Here is a 19,575-nt window from a genome sequence, read left to right as displayed (position 1 = left end):
TTGGTGGGTGAAATAGGGGTGGAGTTTAAAGAGTACACTCAGCATGATGAGCATCGGGTAATGTATAGAATTGTTGAATCACTATATTGTACACCTGAAACTAATATAACACTGTATGTTAACTATACTGGAATTAAAATAATAATGAATTTTTTTAATTTAAAAAAATTTTAAAAGTGTTACTTTAAAAAGAAACAAAGTGAATGGTATAAAATGCTAACAATAGGTAAATCAGGGTAGAGGATGTATGTATGTTTTGGGTACTATTTTTATTTTTGCAATATTTTAGAACTTTGACATTATTTCTAAAGGAGGAGTTTTAAAACTTCATATTTAATAAAAGGTTAAAAAGGTAGTTCCTTTTGTGAAATTTGTCACTCATAACAAGTAAAAAAAAAACAACAAAAACTAATACATTAACACTTTTGATGATTGGTTGCCACCCAGTGTTCAATTTCTGCAACTACAAAACTAACAAATTCAAACCCAGTTTCTTAAAACTGTTTTTGGAAATAGCTTTTGTTGATTTCTTTATGATGGCAACGTAAGATTATGCAAAGAATGTGTGTGATATCAAAATTATTAGAAAAAAGAAAAAGCTCAAAGTACTAAACTATGAAGGAAAGAGCCATGGATTGTGATATCAAATGCAGATTTCTGCCTCCTTTAAATTTTAACAAAGTCTCAAGAAGACATCAAAGTAAATATTCAGAAGGACTCTGATCAGCGCACAGACTAGTCAAAACTAGAGGTTTACACATAATCCATGATAATTACATGGTATAGAATTTCTTCAAAACATCCATATACTCGAGGTGAGTGGCCACAGCAGGGAAACTGGTAATATATGTTTTCTTCTTTTTCTAAATGACAGATGTTGTGGGTTTTTGGCCCAAGTAAATTCCATTACAGTAAAAGAACCAAGTGGGTTTCACATTTGATTGAAGTTAATTTAGTATCAATTTTTAAAGACACAGAATACTTCAAAACAAACATGGAAAATCAATCTGTTGAACAAACTTCACTCACGCTAGCAATGTTTTAGGCTTCCTCATTGATTGTGGCTATGATCCAAATTCTGACTCTCAGAAAGACCAGAATGTAAAATGTTGAGTTCAATTTGCATATGCTCAGTGTCTTCATCATCATCCCCGTCGGATCTTGACACCATCTCCAGGAACAAATGTAACCTGCCTTCGACTGTAGCTTGTCCTGGAAGTTCATCTCTCCAACTTTATTAGCAATACAATGTAACATATGTAACTTTGCCGTCTAGGAGTCTTGTAAACTCACCAATAACATGTCTGAAGTTCTTATCCTAACCTTTCTTTCTCAATTTCTTCTGACTGTCAAAATGTATTGCTTCCAATTGCCCATTTCCCAACATTTAGGTCACGTGGGCCTACTGGTCCACTATCCTTAAACACTAGTTATCTTATTTCAGGTTCATTCTCATTCTTACTGCTGCACCTCTTTGCACCTTTATTCTTGGGCATGGTTGCAATGGAGGTCTGGATATCTGTCTCTCCCTGGTGCATGAGGAACCCTAGCCTAGGGAGGACCGGGTGCCTCGTGTGGGAGAGCATCTGATTAGGGGTTCCTATTTCCCTTTTGCGCCACTCCACATTTCTCAGAATTAAACATTCCTGTTCTATTGTGTAAGCGAACCCTTTAAAAACCTAACCTGGTATATTTTATGAAGTCTAAAATTCATCTTTAATTAATCTTCCTTCTTGAAGGAAGACCTTAAAATGCTTTGATTTCAATCATCTCCCTCTTCCATATTGTATGCTAATGTTGTATAGTGGGGTTCTTTTTTTTTTTGCCTAAATTACCCATTATTGTTTTTTTATGAGCATGCTTTTACATTGCTCCATGTTTATCAATTTCTTTGTTCACCGTTCTTTCTTGCATCTCATTCCTTCTGAGTTCCATTTCCTTCTTCCTGAAGTACATCCCTCAGTAATTCTTTTTTTTTTTTTTAAAGATTTTATTTATTCATAAGAGACAGAGAGAGAGAGAGGCAGAGGGAGAAGCAGGCTCCCCGCTGAGCAGGGAGCCCAATGTGGGACTTGATCCCAGGACCCTGGGATCATGACCTGAGCCGAAGGCAGACGCTTAACCATCTGAACCATCCAGGCGCCCAACCCCTCAGTAATTCTTTCAGCAACTAATGGTGAGTGATAAATTCTCTTTTTGTTTATATGAAAATGTTTTTAATTTTTTCTTCTCTCTTGAATGAGTTGGGTATTGACTGTCCACAGTGGGAATCAGAGGACAGTATTTTGTCATCTCCTGGCCATTCTAATATTGCTGTTGTAAAGTCAGCTATCAGTTTATTGCTCTTTCTTTGTGAGTTACAGGTATTTTCTCTCAGGGACCTTAAGTCTCAAAAGACTTTCTTTGTGTGTTTGGTGTTTTTCAGTTTCACTAAGATGTTTGTGACAGTGGGTCTATTTTTATTTTTCCCGATTTCCACATCATAATGATCCTTGAATCTGGATTCATGTCTTTTACCAAGGCTAGACATTTTTCTGCCATCTCTTTCTTCACATTTCTCTCTCTTCATTCTTTCCTCCTAGAATTCCTATCCCAACTATGTTTAGCCTTCTCACACTGTCTTCTATGTCTCCTCATTTTTTGGTCATAATCTCTTCTCTTTATCTCTCTGTATTTATCTTTATTTCTCTTTATCTCTCTGCAGTATTTTGGATCATTTTTTCCACATCTGTCTTTTAGCCTGATAATTATCTCTTTAGTTTTGTTTAATGGTTTTTTTCACTTATCAGTTGTGTGAATTACTTTAATTTCAATAACTCTTTTTCACTTCTAAAATTTCTATTTAATTATTTCTCAAATTTTCTCAATCTCCCCGTTTTTTAAAAATAGGGTCTTGTTTTATTTAGTTTTGGATTATTTAATAATATTTTAAATAATTTCAAAGATAATTATTTTCCTCTGCTTCAGTTTGTCTTTTTAGTTATTTCAACTTCTGGTACTTGTGTTCACTGACTGTCACTTATGGTGGAATGATTTCTCATGCTTTAACAATTTTTTACAGTAAACTCATCTTTAGCTGGGACTGCGTCTTCTGAGTCCAGAACAGAGACAAACTTCCTTGACATCTTCCTGACTTGGTGGACACATTTCATTCTGATCCCCTCTTTCACTGAGGGTGTAGACCTTTAAAGGGCTCAATTTACTTACCTCCACCTCCTTAACCCGTGTGGGACCAGGTCCCTTTTGGCTGTGAATTTATTCTCTTGAGGGGATTATTTTTATATTTTATTTAGCAATTCTTTGAATGGAAGTGTAGATTTTTCTAGTCCTCTTCATTGGAATTGGGAGGCTTGACCTTGTTACAGGGTGATTTTTTAAACAAGGTTAAAATCAGAACTTTCATGCTGATATAATATGAACGTGTATTAAAGATTTATTCAACTCATTGTTAATAAAGGAGTCGGTAGGATGTTAACTAGTTCAAAGGAGAAGTCAAAGGAGCACAAATTTATATGGAATAAAGAAATGCTGAAACGAATTTACAAATGAACAGGAAAACTGGCTTTTTCCCTGGGAGGGAAGTCAATCCCAAACATCCACTGACAGAATACATTTGCACATCTATAGACAAGACACACTTGGCCTGGTTATCACTCCTCCACAAGTACAGAGTTGTAACATAGCTGACAGGCAGTGAAAGGCTGGAATCAGAGTACCTGCAAAAGTGGGCTCTAAATAGGGCTTAGTTTTGCCAAGAAGAATCCCAAGAATCTTTTCTGCTATTTCCAAATAGTCTTACAACTGCCAGTCTCTCCTTGACCAAGCTTTAATCGGGTCTCCTCTCAGGTCTCTTGTTGTGGGCTAAATGTTGCGTCCTCTGCAATTCATATGTTGAAATTCCATCCCGCAGGGTGATGATATTAGGAGGTGGGTCCTTTGGGAGGTAATTAGGGAAAGGAGGGTAGAGCTCTTGTGAATGGGATTAGTGCCCTTATAAAAGAGGCCCCAGAGAGTCCCCTCACCTCTTCCACCACATGAGGCCATCTATGAACCAGATGGCCATCTATGAACCAGAAAATGAGCTCTCATCAGACACCAAATATGTTGGCACTTTTATCTTGGACTTTCCAGACTCCAGAACCTAGTCTGTGATATTGATGAAGGATAATTGGAAGGCAAGTAGGCAGGGACAAGGGGCCCCTGCCCTAAGAGGAAACCACCCTTAAAAGGATTTTACATCGTCCTGGAAGGAGTCCTCCACCCTTTCCCCTGCAGTAGATAGATGACAAGAACCTGATTGGATGACAGGCACAGGGAGGGTTAATCAGATTAAAACAGCCTGTCAACAAGCCCATAAAACCCCCTAGATTTAGAAACTCCGGGGGCAAGCCTCTCACTCCCCTCCCTCAGGAGCTTTGTACTATCACTTTGCTGTTGCTCAATAAACCTTGCTTTGCTGCCGACCACTGCTGGTCTACCTCTTCATTCTTCCAAGATGCCTGACCAAGAATCTCAGGCACCAACAGAGAAAACATCCTGTAACAGTATTTTTGTTGTAGCAGCTCAGACTAAGGCATCTCTTTTCAACTAAGACCTGAGTTTTGGGCTTCTGTTTGCCTTTTCATTGTTCAATTTTAGCAAGAATCCTGCTGAGTTAGTTTGGTCAGAGTCCCCTGTCCTTGATGTGGGGTTGGGTTCCTCAGCTTCCACCATCCCTTAGGTGATGTCTGATTCCCCTGCCGGCCTTCAGCAAGAATCCTGTCAAGTCAGCTTAGCCAGAGTCCCCCTGACCGCTGATGTTTCTTCTTAGTAATTTTCCATTCACTGACTCCCCGCCCCATCCATGGCTATAAATTCCCACTTTTCCTTATTGTTTTGTTTTGTTTTTTAAAGATTTTATTTTTTTATTTATTTGAGAGAGAGAGAATGAGAGACAGAGAGCATGAGAGGGAGGAGGGTCAGAGGGAGAAGCAGACTCCCTGCTGAGCAGGGAGCCCGATGCGGGACTCGATCCCAGGACTCCAGGATCATGACCTGAGCCGAAGGCAGTTGCTCAACCAACTGAGCCACCCAGGCACCCCCCCACTTTTCCTTATTGTATTTGGAGTTGAGCCTGATCTCTCTCTCCCACTGCAAAACCCCATTTCAGTGGTCCCTACACCTATAGAAATGGTCCTGAATGAAGTGTGCCTTATTGTTCTTTAACGAGTGTCATGAATACATTTTAAACACAACCCTGGATTTTAAAGTAATTTTGCAGGGAAGACCCTACCTTCACAATGATTTCTTTATCTTCATAATAAAAAACCCAGCATTTTCTCTTCAATCTTTTGCTCAGTTGATGGCGTCTAACTTGGGGGTGGGAGTCGGGAAGAAAGAAAGAAAAGAAATTACTTTAATATTTCCTCCATGTTCTCTCCTGAGTTTGCGGAGCAGATATAAGGGGCCATAAATAAACACTGGATTGTAGTCAACCTTGGGACCTTAATGTATTGAGTTCTTTATTTGTAGAAGAGTGGGTGATAGGTAGCAGGGGGGCAGTTGTTGATTTACAGAATATGCACAGGGTACAAATACTTTAGGATTACAAGCCATTCTCCATCTACCTACTACTCTAAACCATTCCTTGTGGAGCATATTTTGAAAACCACAACAGGAGTTTGAGAGATGAAATCACATTCAGGATTTTCCTTTAGATTCCAGGGTTGGCTTCTGGTTTCTGTTTCTAGGAAGGAAGATTAAGCAGATTTGGCTCATGGATGATTACCAGAGGGCTGAGAGCACTTTGGGGGCAATCCTTCCTGCCCAGCGCTGGGAACACTAAAGAAGTTGGAGGGATGAAAAGTCCTTGTGGGCTGGGGTAAAAGTCGGGAAAGATGACCTCTTCCTCCAGCAATGGCAGGCAACTGGTACTGCTTTGCTCTGATTTTATGCCTTTGTCCATGAGGCAACAGCCGTGTCCTGCACAGAGAGGCGCTTGACAGAGGCAGTTGGGGTTTCAAGTAGAAGAGATTAAGGGGATGGGGAAAAGGTGGAAGCATCCTGTTTTCTTAAATGTGGGGAGCGGTGGAAAATTTACAAGGAAGGAAAGACTGTTACGTTTGCTTGGAACACTTGTGTGAAGTAGAATTCCGAGGAACGGAATTAAGAGGTTGAAGGATCTGTGTAGAATTTCATCAGTTTCATGCAGACCCTGTAAATCAATGTAACAACATTTATATGGTAACATGGAAATCATAAGTGCGAACAGCAGGATGTAAAATAACACGTGGACTGATATATCTATACTAAAATGGGAAAGAATTATGGATACTATTAACTGGGTTTTTAAAAAAGATTTTATATTTATTCATTTGAGAGAGAGAGAGCGCGCGCGCATGAGTGATGGGGGAGGGGCAGAGGGAGAAGCAGGCTCCCTGAGGAACAGGGAACCTGATGTGGGGCTCCATCCCAGGATCCTGGGATCGTGACCTGGGCCGAAAGCAGATGCTTAACTGACTGAGCCACCCATGCACCCCACTTGTTTTTTTGTTTGTTTGTTTGTTTTTGTTTTAACCAGAATAAGGTCATTTTATTTTGATCAATGTGACCATAATAATAATTGGAAATTTTAAAAAGCAAAAGTAAAGCATGAGAAAAAAATATGCATTTGCTTATTGTTATTGTAATTATGACTTAGAGTGCAATCTTTCACATTTTGCCCTTATATATAACCTTGAAGTCTAGTGAATAATACATATCAGGTTATTTAAGGGAGAGTGAGAAATACCTATGGCAAGATAACGGAATTTTAAAGTTGTGTTTGTTCTCTCTAAATTTTGGGTCTTTAGGGCTTTGAGGCTTCAGGGACTCTTGCAGGATAATGCAGAAGCAACCAGAAGTCAAATGTTCTTCTGTTCTTTTGTAAAAGCCTAGCGAAGCAATAGAGCCAGGGGTTAAGGAGGATGGGAGAGGCCAGAGGCACAGCTCTCTGGGTTCCCTGGGGCTGGAAGGGACCCTCTGGAGGAGATTGCCCAACGCCTTGCAAGGGGTGGAGGCTGAGACTGCCCCCCCCCTCCCCGCTCCAGGCCCACTGCAAGTGACAGTCTGAGAGTCTGTGTCCAGTGTTTTCGAGCTGAAACCAGATGTTTGAAATGCTGGATCACCTATAAAGGCCTTGCCTACACAAAGAGGTAACTGGGTACAGCAGTGGTTTTAACTGACATTTCCCTGATGGCTAATAATATTGAGCATCCTTTTATGTGCTGGTTTGTCATTACTGTATCTTCCTTGGAGAAGTGTCTATTCAGAGTCTTTGCCTATTTAAAAAAATTAGTGGTTTGCCTTTTTATCACAGAGCTGTAATAGTTTCTTGTGTGTTCTGCATAGAAGTCTCTTATCAGATAGGTGATTTGCCAAAATTTTGTCCCACTCTGTGGTTTTTCTTTTCACTTTCTTGATAATGTCCTTTGCAGCACAAAAGTTTTTCATTTTGTGTCCACCTTGTTTATTTTTTCCCTTTGCTACTTATGCATTTGGGGTCATGTCTAAGAAACCAGCCAGAAAGATTTATGCCTATGTTTCATTTGAAGAGTTTTACAGTTTCAGCTCTTACATTTAGATCTTTGATCCATTTTTGAGTTAAGTTTTGTTGATGTTGTGAGGTAGGGGGTGAGACTTCACTCTTTTGTATGTGGGTACCAACATGCCCTGGCATCATTTACTGAAGATTATCCTTTTCCTACTTAGTCTTTTTGGCACCCTTGTCCAACGCCAATTGACTATAATCGTGAGGGTTTATTTCTGGACTCCAATTCTGTTCCATTGGTCCAACATGTCTCATTTACGCCAGGACCCCGCTGTCTTGATTACTGTCGCTTTGTTGTAAGGTTTGAAATCTAGAAGTTTGAGGTGTCCAACTTTGTTCTTTTTTAAGATTGCTTTGGCTATTGTTGGTCCCTTGCAATTCCATATGAATTTTTAAATATTTGAAAAGAAGTCACTTAGTATTTTGAATTTTTTGCATTTAATCTGTAGATCAATTTGGAGAACACTGCCATTTTTTCTTTCTTTTTTTTTTTTTTTGAGAACACTGCCATTTTAACAATATTAAGTCTTCTGACCCATGAAAACATAACGTCTTTAGATAGGTTTAATGAGGTTTTCTTTCATTTCTTTCTATAGTGTTTTGCAGCTTTCAGAGTATAAGTCTTGCATTTTTGTTAAATTTATTCATAAGCATTTTATTCTTTTTGATGCTATTGTAAATAAAATTGTTCATTTTCTGTTGGCTCATTGCAGCTGTATGGAAATATAATTACTTTTTGTATATTGATTTTTGTATCCTGCACCTTATTGAACTCATTTATTAATTCTTACAGGTTAGTAGAGTTCCTAGGATTTTCCACATACAAGATCATGTCATCTGCAAATAGAGATAATTCTACTTCTTTCCAACCTGTATCCCTTTTATTTCATTTTCTTGCTTAACTGCTCTGGCTAGAGCGGTCTAGTCAATAAAGCGTTGAATGGAAGTGTTGTGAGTGGACATCTTTGTCCTCTTCTTGGTCTTAGGAGAAAAGCATTCAGTTTTTCACCTTAAGAATACAGCTGTGAATTTTTTGTAGATGTCCTTAATCAGGTAGAGGAAGTTGCCTTCCATTCCTAGTGTGAGTGTTTCTATCATGAAGGGCTGTTGAAATTATGAACATTCTTGCACATTACTTGTGCTGAATCTGGGTACAGATTAAGCGCTCACTTCTGTGGTGTACATACCAAGAAGTGGAAATGCTGAGTCATAGGGTATGCATAAGTTTAGCTTTCATAGACACTGTCAAACAGTTTTTGAAAGTGCTTCTATTAATAAACACTCCCACCAACATTATATGAGGATTCCAACTGCTCTGTGGGATGGTGCTTCATTAAACCACTGGCTGAGAGAAACACTTCTTCACTTTTGCCATCAAAACCCGCTCCTTCCTGGTCTCCCTGCATGCCCATCCAGGGGCAATGGCGGTGGGCAATGGTAACCAGTGACAAATGCAGGAATTGCCCTGATTCACCACTCCCATGTCGGCTTTGGTGGGAATTCAATTCATAGGATGGAAGAAAAGGATTTAATATCTGCCAACACAAGGTGTGAAAAATGTTATCATAATTTTCTGGTTTTTACTAGTACTAATGTTAAGACAAATTTTCATAGTTTTGTCATTTGTATTGTGTGATTTTTCTGTTCAATTCCTTTTACTTTTTAATTTTTTTAAACAAAAATTTGGTTTTTAAATTCATTTTAAGCCCTCTTTTTTCATAAAGACATTGTCCCATTATCTGTTTTTAAATATTTTTCCAGAATCACTGTCTATCTTGGTAGCTTTTCATTTTTACGAGAATAGATGTGTCAGTCATTTCCTTAGGACTTTTGACATTGGTGCCATGTTAAAAAAGACCTTTCTCATCCACAGTTACACAAATATTACAGTATTTTTCTCAGTGTTCTTTACCTGTGTTTTTAAACATCTGTTCTATAATGTAACTGAAATTTATTTTCATGCATGGTGTGAAGTAGAGATTTAGTTTTATGTTTCTTTAATCTGGTGTCAAAACTTTGACAATGGAAAGAATCCACAACAGTCCATGACTTTTCATCACCTTTGACAGGGGCCAGATGACTCTCTGCTCGCTTATTAATTATAAGAGAGCATTGCTGCAGATCAGGAAGGAGGTCTTTTTTCCTGAGCAGAGTGATCATTTGGAATCATGGATGTACCTAAAACCTAAGTCAAAATGGGGAAATTACACTCACCTTTACTCCAGCCTCATCTCAGGTCTGGCTCCACTCCTGTGTGTCACACACATACACACTGCAGTTGTGTTCCGTGACCCTGATTTCAACTCTTCTTCCGTGGTCCCAGGTGGATTGGTAACCACAGTGGCTCCTGCTGACCTCAGCTTAAGTCCCTGAGGATGAGAGTCATCTTAGTTAACAGAAGAATTACGGAGTTAAAATTTGAGACTTGATGAGAACTTTTTCCCTTTTGACCTGGCAGAGGATTACACGAACACTGCAGAAAATCTCTGTTCCAGAGAATTCCACCACCTCCCTCCAGAACCCTTCACTGGTTAATTCTGGAGACAGAAGTTTCTTGCAAACATTCACCCCAAAGCTGTCCATGAAATTCCAACTCACCCCTTCTAGTTCCTGTCTCAGATCAAACAGGCAGCAGATGCTCACCATCCATCCCTCCCAGGGTATTCGGGCACGCACGTCCAGATGGTAGCTTCACTCAGGGTCAGAGGCACAGTCATCCCCTCTCTGCAGGGCAGCCGTGGCGTCCCTGGATTGACAAGGAGTTTTGTTCTTTTTAAACTTGTCTCTTTTTCCGTTGCAAGAGCCTTGGTTAGTTCAGCATTTATGAAAGCAGATGCTGAGGCAGACCACCTAGGTTATATTTTGGGGGGACTCCAGTCAGGTTAACCATTCTTTCTCGGCTTCAGTTTTTTTCTCATTATTTCATTAAAAGCCACTGTCAAATAGGACTCTCTTGGGATCCAGGTATAAAGAAAAAGTACAGGGTTCTTATGTGGCACTTTGGCCTTTTGGATTATTTCTATTTTTTTCCTTTTGTTTTTATTTTTAATTGTGGTAAAATACACATAGTTTACCATTTTAGCCATTTTACAAGGGAAGCCTGATTTTCTTTTTATTGTAGTAAAGAACACATGACATAAATTCACCATCTGAGCCACTTTATTTATTTATTTATTTATTTATTTATTTTATTTAAAAGATTTTATTTATTTTTATTTGCGAGAGAGAGAATGAGAGAAAGGGAGTACGTGAGAGGGGGGAGGGTCAGAGGGAGAAGCAGACTCCCCGCTGAGCAGGGAGCCCAATGCGGGACTCGATGCGGGACTTGATGCGGGACTCGATCCTGGGACTCCAGGATCATGACCTGAGCCGAAGGCAGTCGCTTAACCAACTGAGCCACCCAGGTGCCCCCATCTGAGCCACTTTTAAGTGTACGGTTTAGTAGTGCTGAGGACATTCGCACTGCTGTGAAACAGATCTCCAGAATTTTTTCATCTTGCCAAATGGAAACTCTATATTAAGCAATAACTCCCCATCTTCCCCTCCTCTCAGACCTTGGCAACCACCATTCTACTTTGTTTCTATGAATTAGACAATTTTAGTTTCCTCACATAAGTGGAATCATATAGTATTTGTCTTTTTGTGATGGGCTTATTTTATTTAGCATATGTCCTCCAGGTTCATCCCTGCTGTAAGCATGTGTCAGAATCTCCTTCCTTTTTAAGGCTGAATAATATTCCATTGTATGTCTATATCACATTCTGTTTACCCATTTATCCACTGATTGGCACTTGAGGCACTTCCACCTTTTGACTTTTGGGATTTATTTTTGCCATAAGGAATATTTTTGTGTTTGGGGACAAGATATATTTGAAGAAAAAGTGAGCAGAAAAGGGATGATAGGCCACTAAAGTTATTTATGTATTTATTCTAAGCAGCTCTACAGTCTTAGAAGAAAATCTTTCCATACTAGTACACTGGGTTAGACTTTGTGGCCCTCTGATCATTTGTGTTACCAACCTTGTATAGTCCCCAGTTCTTCTGTGCTTACTGTTTAACTAAACATGAGTCACTTGGCTAATTTGGGACAGTTCAGCAGATTACTGAATAAAGCGTTACCCAACAGCACCAGATATGGACACTTATTGAGGTACTATTTCTTTCTAGTTGAGATTTTATGTAATACCACATGCTTGCAAAGTGTTGTGGGGTCAATTTGGCCAGGCAAGCATCTTAAAAATCCTCTGAGAATGTACATTTTAATCAGTTCAATGCCCTGCCAAGGACAGTGAAATTTCTAGATCTAACAGGAGATGAAGAGATAGGGTTATTCCTGGCCTGGCAGCAGGGCGGTAGGGGGGTGGGGGTGGGGGTGGGGGGGGTGGGCGGGAAGAGAGAATAGGATGGAGAGGGCCTTCTTGATGCCCTTTTGTGAAATTCACATGCTACAAAGCAACATTTTCTCCAAGGCTGCAAAAAAATGAAGAAGTAGCATTTGGACTTCACGTCTCTAATCAACTCCTCAGCTAAAGTTCAGTAAACAATACTTTGCTACTTTAAAGCGCTTCCAGTGGCCATCCTTCATCATTGCCAAGGGAAGCAAATAAAAATCACAGGCATCAACAGAATGGCAGCCAATGCCCAAGCAACCATGGTCAAATAACCAAGGAAACGAAGTACAAATTTCCAGGAAGGAATTCACCCCCAGGGCCCAGAAGGTAACAAGCCTAGCGGCCTTAGTACTTAGCCACAGACCTTGTCAAGATCTTGATCCTCAGTAACTTAGATATTAAAGGCACCTGTCCCCAAAGAATTAACAAAATTCACAGTAGGGCTCCGTGTCTCACTGGGAGCTAGGGAAGTGTGGTATTACACAATTTAGCTGCTTTGACATCTCTGGCCATTTTGTCCTTTCGCTGGCTCCTTTTGCCTTCTTACCTGATCATTCACTGTGGTAGCGGCCCTCTAATCACACGTTATTATTACAATCTTACTGTCCAATCTTCTCTCCTAGCTGTGCTTTAAGTACTTCGGGGACTTTGGCTTCCTGTTGACTTGGCTTCTCTTCTTCATGCAGCCTGATCTTGACTACACTCTGCTTTTCAATCCCTTGCTCATTCTAACTGAAGTGCCATGTTTGTATCAAGCTTTCAAAGTAGGCCTGCACAAGATTGTACATTGACTCCATGTCTCCGCTGGCTCTTTCCATCGTGCTGAATAGCGTAAGAGCAGGAAGCTGAAGAGTTAAGGAACGTAACCTTCAGATCACCACTCCCAAAGGGCTAGTCCCCTAGGGCAGCCATTCTCAAACTGTAGTCTGCATCAAACCACCGAAGGGCATGTTGAAGCAAAGGAATGCCAGGCCCCACTCCCAGAGATTCTGATTGAGTAGGTCTGGGTTGGACTCAGAATCTGCATGTCTAACAAATCCCCGGGGGATGCTAATGCTGCTAGTCTAGGGACCATGCACTGAGAACTAATGCTCAAGGCTAAAAATATTCATATCAGAAAGAACCATATCTCATAGTTATTGGCCACTTATTATATACAAGACACTATTCTAAGTGCTTTGCTCATTTGTCTTTACAACAGCTTTTTATTTTTTCTGTTTTCCAGTGACAGAACTGAATCACAGAGAGCTTAACTAGCTTTCCCAAAGTCACACAGTGAGTGCTAGTGCAGGGCTATGAACTTTGGTAGTCAGTTTAAATTAACCTCCATGATACCAAGTAAAGTATCTGAGGGCTTGAAAAGAATATATTTGTATACATTTTGTATTTACTTATGTATGAACCTGTAAACACTCAGAAATGATTAAGAAAAGCAATCATTGTTAATATTAAGCCCCCCAATTCTGTTCATTTTACTTACCACCCCCCCATTGTGAACCAGAATGAAGAATGAAAGAGGAAAATTGTAAAATTTCCTAATTATAAATTTTAAAAAGAGTCACCTCTCAAAATGAAGAGTGTTTGTGCATATTTCTTCTCCTTTTCTTTCAAATCCCCCATCAATCTTTAGGCCTGGAAGCATTTCTTGCATGGACTTCGATCATTTGTGAAGATGTGCCTTATTACTCTGCTTCTTTCCAGAGAAGGGCCCTTTGTCTCTCTCTCTCTCTCTGTTCTACTGATGCTCTAATCTGGGCCTTTCCAGGAGCTGAAACTGAAAAACATTATTGATTTGAGAGTTTACTGCTTGAGTGACTGTAAATTGTGACAAATGAGCGCCTCTTGAGTCTCCTCACCTGTGACCATGATAATTTAGAGCAAAAGGAAGGTCTTGAACCAATACCCCTGTATTCCCTCAAATCGCAGATGCCACTGATTGTTGGAAGGACCCTTATTTCGTGAATCACTAGGAACGAAGAAGAATGCTGCCAATTAAACTGAGGCACGGCTGCAGTCCTTTTGCAATAATTGGGCACACAAACCTCTCATTACTCTGACAGTTCTTTCATCTAGTCTGAGGGACTTGGCAAGATCTCCAAATTCATTCAGGTGCATATGTTGGCATGTGATATGTCAGTGCTTCTCAAACTTGACCGGGCACATGAATCACCTGGGAGTCTTGTTAAAAAGCAGGTTCTAATTCCGTAGTTCTGGGACGGAGCTGAAATGTTGTATTTCTAATAAGCTCCCAGACGCTGCTGGTTGTACGCCAATTTTGGGGTAGCAAGGTGACAAGCAATCTTGACACGGACCTCCTTAACAGAATGTCACTCCTCTTCATCTGCTCATGGATATCTTCCTTTCTTAGGCCTCCTAAAGCACTTGCTTGTTGCTTTGCAAGAAAATATAGAGCCACAGTAACTCCTCCAACAACAAATATTTGCTTCACAAATATCAGACTTAAGTCCCACACCTTCACCACGGGGCCTTCCTTTGTATACAGTGACTTTTTTTTCAGTGTGGGATCGTAGTGTAAACATTTTCACGACCTTTTAAAAGGCAATAAAGCTTAACAGGTTCAAGAGGACAATGCACCCAAATCAACAGAAGTGAAGAAAATATGGACAGCCACGACCAAGTTCATTAATGCCCAAGCAATGACAATTATGGGAAAACAGTGAACTCAGGATGCCATCAGTTTGTATGACTCATTCTGATTTCTCTGCATAATAAAATAGGAAAAAAGAAGAATATATGAAAGTATAATGATAGTATACTAAAAGAACAAGAACAATAGGAGGGCAAGGAAAGATATTGGGAATGAAACTATATAGCATAGCTTGCACTTATCTATTTGTTCATGATATATTCATTATTTATTACAGGTAAGGCACGCTTTGAGAAATTTCAGTGAACAGGCGGATCCACAGTTCCTGGCCTCCTGTAGCTTACAATTCAGCAGGGAGGCTGACGTTAGAAAAAATACGGTCAATCCTCAGAAATCTAGTCAGTCCTCAGAAAAAGTCAGTCCTTGTGGATTCTGTATTTGCAAATTTGCCTATGTATGGTCTGCTAGGGCCGGAACAAAGTACGACAGATGGGCGGTTTAAGTAGAAATTTATTTTCTCAGAGTTCTGGAGGCTACAAGTCCAAAATCAAAGTGCTGGAAAATTCCATTTCTGGCAAAGCCTCTCTTCCTTGCTTGCGGATGACCAATTTCTCATTATGTCTTCACATGACCTTTTCTCTATGCACCTGCAAATATAGAGAGAGGGTGTCTCTTCCTCTTCTTATAAGGACACCAGTCCTATTGGGTTAAGGCCCCACCCTTATGATCTCATTTAATCTGAATTACCTCCTTAAAGGCCCTATCTGTAAATACAGTCACATTGGGAGTTTGGGCTTCAACAGATCAATTTTGGGAAGTCTCAATTTAGTCCATAACAGCCTACTTCCTAAAATCTATTTGTAACCCCCAAATCAATACTTGCCATGCTTTCGCGGTCATTGATAGACATATGCAGAGCATCACAAAATTTGTGTTGCGTGACACATACGTTCCCAGTTGCAGTCGAACAAGGTGACTGCTGCCTTCTTGGTTCAGTTCTCACACTCTAAATGTCTTCTTCATGGTCTATAGGACTTTCAATGCTGTGTGTTCTTCAGTTACAAATTTTGAATCTCCATTAAAAACTCTCAATGCATCCAGGGACACTTTTAGATGAACATAGGTGGTTTGGGTAAAATATCAGACTCTGGTAGAAAGTCATCCCAGAAGTTGGAAAATTAAGAAGCCTTCTCCATTCTTGGTTCCTATAAAGAAGCAAATTAAAGAAAGAAAGTTATAGAACAGTCTTTCTTAATTTTCATAATAATTACTTTTTTTTTTCCAGTTTGAAAACATTTTCTTATTAGAGAATTTGATCTCAATACTTAAAAGAGGAATTGAAACGACTTTTTTCCAGTTCCATTAATGGCTTGTGTTCTGATTTCCAACCACCAGGTGGAGACCAAACAAAACTAATTGAAGTATTCCCAGCGTCTTCTGGTTTATCCGGAATGAGAGCGATTCCGTAATCTAAATTAGGGGCACAGAATTTTTTCCTCTTGTGAGTGAGCCACTGATCTCTTAGGGAATAAAACCTCACAGATCAAAGACCACATGCAAATTCAAAATAAACAAAGCTTTTCGAGGAGAACCATCAGGTGTTCAGTCAATGACTTTCAAAATTAAAATTGGGAAACATGTAGAGTTTAAATCAGTTTAACAAAAGTAAACATATTTACATTTCTGGGCTACATTATGGCCAGTAGGAGGATGGGTGAGATGAAGTAGGAAAAAAAAAAAAAAAAAAAACCAGCAGAAGAAAAAGAGAAAGAGGAAGAAAGAGAGGAAGACACAGACAGGCTACACAGAGTGAAACACGGAGCGGTTGAAGGCTGAGTTGAAACACGGAATGGGAGCCCGACTGTGTCCGACTGTCTGTCTTGGGGCCAGCACCCTTTCAATCCTTCTCCTTGTCCCAGTGCACGGAGGTTCTCCAGGTCAGCAATCCCACAGAGCTCTTTCAAAGGCTGATGCACCTTTAAGCATCCCCTTTCTGAACTGGGAATCAGGTCTGCTTTTATTTGCAAACTTCAAAGTTTAATTTTAAAGTGAAGATTTTTTTTTTTTTCCCCACTGAACTTGTAAGATCTTCTCACCTCATGTAAAGAAATCACTTCAGTTTTTAACTTCCCTCTTTGTAACTTTAGAAGTGTCTTTGGGGCGAGATATTTACTATCCATAAGCAGTCAGGGAGCTTTTGGTCTTTTTTTTTTTTTTAAGTTACGGGTGTCTCATTCTATCCTATTTGAAAGTCATAATTCATTCTAGTGGCTACATAATTATTCTGAACCTTATTGCCAGTCACATCGATGGTCTGCGCATGCGTGTGAGAGCCGGAGTGGGTCATGTGCATGCTACCTAATTAGAGCCTTGTGAAGATGTTCTATGACAGGAACAAAGATAAAATTTCTCTTCTGGGAACATAGGGTAACAGCAGATCCTGCTTCCTGCCTTTTGAGGGATCCAAAAGTTTCAGTCGCTACAGCTCACCACAAAGAGGGGGAAATGGCCCAGTGTCTATAGCTTACTTCTCCTTGTTTACCAGGAACTGGACACAATAAAATTAGGAGCCAGAGCCCAGCTATGGGCAGAACTTCTTCGTGAGGGTCTCATTGTTCAGATGAAATGTAGCAAACTGTCTGGCACAGTTGTCATTGTAACACTAGAAAGTAGTGGGGATATTGGACCCAGTCTCATTGTTTCAGAAAAGCCCATCTCCTAGGTACAGTGAATCACCACCATTTATCATATTTGATGCTTCTGTGAAGTTACATCATATGGAAGTTGGTAGCCTTTTCAAAAAAAATGTGATCGTATTCATATTTCTTCCTATACCCCTTGGAGATTTTTAAAAATGGAGCAAAAAAAAAAAAAAAAAGCCAACACTGTCTTCTTATTTAACCAGCCTCTACTTACTTTTTAAGCGCTTTAAACAAAAACAAATTTTTAAAAAAGATTTTATTTATTTTTTGACAGAGAGAGACACAGCGAGAGAGGGAACACAAGCAGGGGGAGTGGCAGAGGGAGAAGCAGGCTCCCCGCGGAGCAGGGAGCCCGATGCGGGGCTCGATCCCAGGACCCTGGGATCATGACCTGAGCCAAAGGCAGATGCTTAATGATTGAGCCACCCAGGTGCCCAACAACGAGACTAATTTCAACACTGTCTTACAAGGATAACATTTCTGTATAGAAATGAAAGCACTACTTGGGCTTATCTTTAATGCTTCTTACTTGTCGTTTTGCTAATGGATAGAAGGGATAAATACTATCAGGCTCCTTCTTTTGCAGTTCACCTTTAATGAGACGTAATTTACACTCAAGAAGAGCCACCCTTTCCGGGGTACAGGTGGGTGGGTTTTTTTTTTTTTTTTAAGATTTTATTTATTTATTTGACAGAGAGAGAGAGACACAGCGAGAGAGGGAACACAAGCGGGGGGAGTGGGAGAGGGAGAAGCAGGCCTCCCGCCAAGCAGGGAGCCCGATGCGGGACTCGATCCCAGGATCCTGGGATCATGACCTGAGCCGAAGGCAGACGCTTAACTGACCTAACCACCCAGTGTCCCTAAACAAAAGCAAAATTGCCTCACTGGAAGCCAGCTGTGTGGCCTTGGAAGTTTCTGGGCGTCTGAGTCTCCAAGGTGGAGCAGTGTGCAAAGATGATACACTCAGGAGCCCGAAAAAGTGTTAGAACCTTTATTTACATTTTTTCCCGTCTGAAATGTAAATAAATATATTAAGCTCTACTAATATTTTATATACGGATCACAAGAGTACAAGTATATAATTTCTAAATGTACAAATTTGGGAAGTGCATGCTCAAAAATGTTTTACTTTTAATGCACATGATCAAAAAAGTGTGATTACTGATTTAGACATTTCAAAGATTGGGTTAGATTTAGTTTTGTTTTTTTTTTTAAATTGCTGGTTGCAACCTGTTGCTGGGATGTGCAATTAATTCAGTGGATTTCTAAAGAGTGGAATAAAATAGAAAATACCGGAGTGTATTGCTCATAGCAAGAATAGCAAGCATTGAGTATTGTTCTGTGAAACTTTTCAGATGAACCCATGTGAGAATGGGATCCAATGTAAAATCTTTTTTCTGTTGTGGCTTGTGGTTAAAAAGGTAGGAAGCAACTGGACTTGAGTGGTTCTTAAAGCGTCATCCCCTGGACCAGCAGCAGCATCATATGGGAACTTATTAGAAAGGCAAATTCTTCAGGGCGCCTGGGTGGCTCAGTCGTTAAGCGTCTGCCTTAGGCTCAGGTCATGATTCCAGGTCCTGGGATCGAGCCCTACATCGGGGTCCCTGCTCCGCAGGAAGTCTGCTTCTCCCTCTTCCACTCCCCCTGCTTGTGTTCCCTCTCTCGCTGTGTCTCTCTCTCTGTCAAATAAATAAATAAAATCTTTAAAAAAAAAAAAGAAAGGCAAATTCTTCAATTCCACCTCAGATTGTATCAGAAAGTGGGAATGGAACCCAGCAATTGTGGTTTAATGAATGCTCCGGGTGATTCTGAGGTTCTAAGGTTCAGAGCCACCGGCCTGGAGCATCTCTAGGACACGTCTGTTTACAAAAGTTTAAGACTCAGATATTCATTTAACTAAGGCAATGTTTTTCACATGCCAAGCAGGTCTGGGATGGGGCCTTGGAATCTTATTTTTAACAAATGTCTCTGGGATGCTTGTGATCAGATGAGTTTGGGTGACCCTTTACCAAGAAATGTGGAGAAGAGAGAGTCTGCAGAACCTATTTTCCAGAGGAGAAGCAGTGTTTTAGAGAAGTCAAGTCTAAAGCGGGGAAATAAGCCATTCAAACCAGAACCCTAATAGCTAAGAATTATCTAAACATTTCTAAACTGAATGAAATGACTTTTCTTTCATGTTGAGTGAGCAGAAACGGAGATTCTCTTCTGAAAAGCTTGCTCTGGAGTTCTGTGAAATTTTGGCTCCAGCACACAGTGGATGCTAACGAAGTGCTCATGCAACGAGCCTTGCTTTCCTACGATATGTAT

General features: G+C 40.1%; 1 long non-coding RNA gene across 1 annotated transcript in view; it reads left to right on the top strand.

Annotated features, from left to right (window-relative positions):
• Positions 1 to 1,979: 1,979 nt before the first annotated feature.
• Positions 1,980 to 19,575, top strand: part of LOC145722960 (uncharacterized) — a 54,744-nt gene continuing 37,148 nt past the window's right edge. Inside the window, exon 1 of the long non-coding RNA XR_014147542.1 lies at positions 1,980 to 2,176. This is a non-coding gene — a long non-coding RNA (uncharacterized LOC145722960). The remainder of the gene's footprint in view (positions 2,177 to 19,575) is intronic.

The sequence above is a fragment of the Leptonychotes weddellii genome, chromosome 1 (assembly GCF_054177405.1).
Source record: "Leptonychotes weddellii isolate Sample4059 chromosome 1, ASM5417740v2, whole genome shotgun sequence".
Taxonomy (NCBI): domain Eukaryota; kingdom Metazoa; phylum Chordata; class Mammalia; order Carnivora; family Phocidae; genus Leptonychotes; species Leptonychotes weddellii.
The sequence above is the reverse complement of the archived record's forward strand: the minus strand, read 5'-3'. Positions and strand labels throughout refer to the sequence as shown.